A 3,289-nucleotide genomic window follows, 5' to 3' on the forward strand; every position below is an offset into this window, starting at 1 on the left:
TCCTGCCTACTGTGTTAGCTCACTTGGCCCTGGGCACATATGAATGCTGGTTCCGGGGGGCTGGGAATGGGACTGTCACGGAGTGGGGGGTGTGGGGGAGTCCGGGCCCTACACCCCTCTTCCTGGGATTCACTGTGACTCTCAGCCAGCCAGTAAAACAGAAGGCTTATTGGACAATAGGAACGCAGTCTAAAACAGAGCTTGTGGGTACAACCAGGACCTCTCAGTCAAGTCCTTCTGGGGGGCAGGGAGCTTAGACCCCAGCCTTGGGGTTCCCTGTGTTTGACCACCCAGCCCAAAAACTGAAACCCAAACATACACACACCCCCAGCTCCTCCTCCAGCCTTTGTCCAGTTTCCTGGGCAAAGGTGTCACCTGGGTCCAACCCCCTCCCAGCTCAGGTTACAGGCTCAGGTATCTTCACTCCAGTGGAGTCATCCCCGGCTCTCCCATCTCCCATGCAGACAGTCCCAGCAGAACTAGATGGCATTCCCTGGTCAGTCCACCCCACTCCCTGCTGTATCACATCTCTCCCCCCTTCGAAACTGAACTGAGCAGGGTCACTCTGACCAATGACCTGGGGAAGTTCAGGGCCCCCTCTCCGGGACAGCGCATCTGCTATCATGTCAGCACTTCCCTTCACATGGACCACATCCATGTCATAATCCTGCAGGAGCAGGCTCCACCTCAGGAGCTTGGCGTTGGCTCCTTTCATCTGGTGTAGCCAGGTCAGGGGTGAGTGGTTGGTGTACATTGGTGAAGTGTCGCCCGAAGAGATATGGCTCTGGTTTCTTAAGGGCCCACACCATGGCTAGGCATTGCTTCTCGATGGCTGCGTAGTGTTGTTCCTGGGGTAGCAACTTCTTGCTCAGGTACACAATGGGGTGTCTCTCCCCCTTTTCATCCTCCTGCATTAACACTGCCCCCAGCCCTGTGTCTGAGGTGTAGGTGAACACCATAAAGGGCTTGTCAAAGTCTGGGTTTGCCAGGACTGGGCCACTCACCAGAGCCTCCTTCAGTGTGCAGAGAGCCTCCTGGCACTGTCCGGTCCAGACCACCTTGTCTGGCTTGCCCTTCTTGCATAGCCCAGTGATGGGGGCAGCTATGGCGCTAAAGTGGGGCACAAATCTTCTATAATACCCTGCCATCCCACTAAAGGCCTGGGCCTGCTTTTTGGTTTGGGGCGTGGGCCAGTCTCTGATCACCTCCACTTTGGCTGGTTCCGGCTTTAGGCAGACGGTCTCCACCTGATGGCCCAGGTAAGATACTTCCGCCAATCCCACCTTGCACTTCTCAGCTTTTACAGTCAGCCCAGCCTCCTGGAGTCGGTCCAGCACTTGTCTAACCTGGGACACATGGTCCTCCCAGGTCTGGCTAAAGATACAGATGCCATTGATATACGCCACGGCAAAACTCTCCATCCCCCTCAGTAGCTGATCCACCAGGCACTGGAAGGTGGCCGGCGCTTCCTTGAGGCCAAAAGGCAGGGTCAGGAACTCATAGAGCCCCAGAGGGGTGATAAAGGCCAATTTCAGCCTGGCATCTGCATCCAGCGGCACTTGCCAGTAGCGCTTTGTAAGATCCATGGTGGTAAGGTACCAGGCTCCTCCCAGTTTATCTAGGAGCTCTTCAGGCCTGGGCATAGGGTAGGCATCAGATACAGTGATGGCGTTGAGCTTCCGATAGTCTACACAGAACTGGATGAACCTGTCCTTTTTGGGGACCAGCACCACCGACCGGTGAGGCCCAAGGGCTGGAAGATGGCTGGATCACCCCCAAAGCCAGCATGTCCCTGACCTCTCTTTCCAGGTCCTGAGCAGTTTTCCCTGTGACGCAGAAGGGGGAGCATCTTATAGGGGAATGTGATCCTGTCTGCACATGGTGGACAGTCAGATTAGTGCGTCCAGGCTGGTTGGAAAACAGCTGTCGATACAGGTGCAGCTCCCCTCTGATCTCAGCTTGCTGGGCAGGGGTTAGCTGATCCGAGAGGGGAATTGTTCCCAGGGGGGAACCAGCTCTGGTCCCAGGGAATAGATCTACTAAAGGGTCATCTCCCTGCTCCTCCCAATGTCCGCACACGGCCAACACCACATTCCCCCTGTCATAATATGGCTTCATCATGTTCACATGATACACCCGGCAGTGGTGTGCCCGGTTAGACAGCTCCACCACATAGTTTTACCTTATTTAGCTGCTTGACAACCTTGAAAGGGCCTTCCCAGGCAGCCTGTAGTTTGCTTTTCCTCATGGGGATGAGAACCATCACCTGATCCCCGGTGGCATAGGTGTGGGCCCACGCCGTGCAGTCATACCAGGCCTTCTGCTTCCTCTGGGCTCTGGCTAAATTTTCCCTGGCCAGGCCCATGAATTCAACAAGTCTTTCTCGGACGGTCAAGACATACTCCACCACGGATTCTCCGTTGGGCATGGCCTTCCCCTCCCATTCATCTCTCATCAGGTCCAGGAGCCCCCTTACCCTCCTGCCATGTAACAGTTTGAAAGGCGAAAACCCGGTAGACTCCTGGGGCACCTCCCTGTACGCGAACAGCAGGTGAGGTAAGTACTTGTCCCAGTCCTGCGGGTGCTGGTTCATAAAGGTTTTCAGCATCATCTTTAGCGTCCCATTGAACCTCTCCACCAGCCCGTTGGCTTGGGGGTGGTATGCAGAGGTCCAGTTGTGCCGGACCCCACATTTCTCCCACAAGCACTGGAGCAGGGCTGACATGAAGTTGGACCCTTGGTCTGTCAAGTCTTCCTTGGGGGAACCCCACTCGGCTAAAAATGGTCAGCAGCACATCTGCCACGGTGTCTGCTTCAGTGGAAGCTAAGGGCACTGCCTCGGGGTAGCAGGTGGCGAAATCTACCACCACCAGAATGTATTTCTTCCCCGACCAGGTCATCTTGCTGAGAGGTCCCACTATGTCCATGGCCACCTTCTGGAAAGGTTCCTCTATGATGGGCAAGGGTCTCAAAGCCGCTTTCCCCTTGTCCGGGCCTTCCCCACCCTCTGACGGGTCACAGGATCGGCAATACTGCCGGACCGTGGTAAAGACCCCAGGCCAGTAAAAGTTCTGCCACAGCCTCTGCCGGGTGCGCCGGATTCCCTGGTGCCCTGAGAGGGGGATGTCATGGGCCAGGTACAGTAACTTGTGGTGAAACTTCTGGGGGACCACCAGCTGCTTCCTGATCCCCCATGACTCCATTTCCCTTGGGGGGGCCCATTCTTGGTACAGGAACCCCTTCTCCCACAGGAACCTCTCCTTGCAACCTCTCCTCATGGTCTGCACCA

The sequence above is a fragment of the Lepidochelys olivacea genome (genome assembly GCF_965140295.1).
Source record: "Lepidochelys olivacea isolate rLepOli2 genome assembly, chromosome: 7".
Lineage (NCBI taxonomy): Eukaryota > Metazoa > Chordata > Testudines > Cheloniidae > Lepidochelys > Lepidochelys olivacea.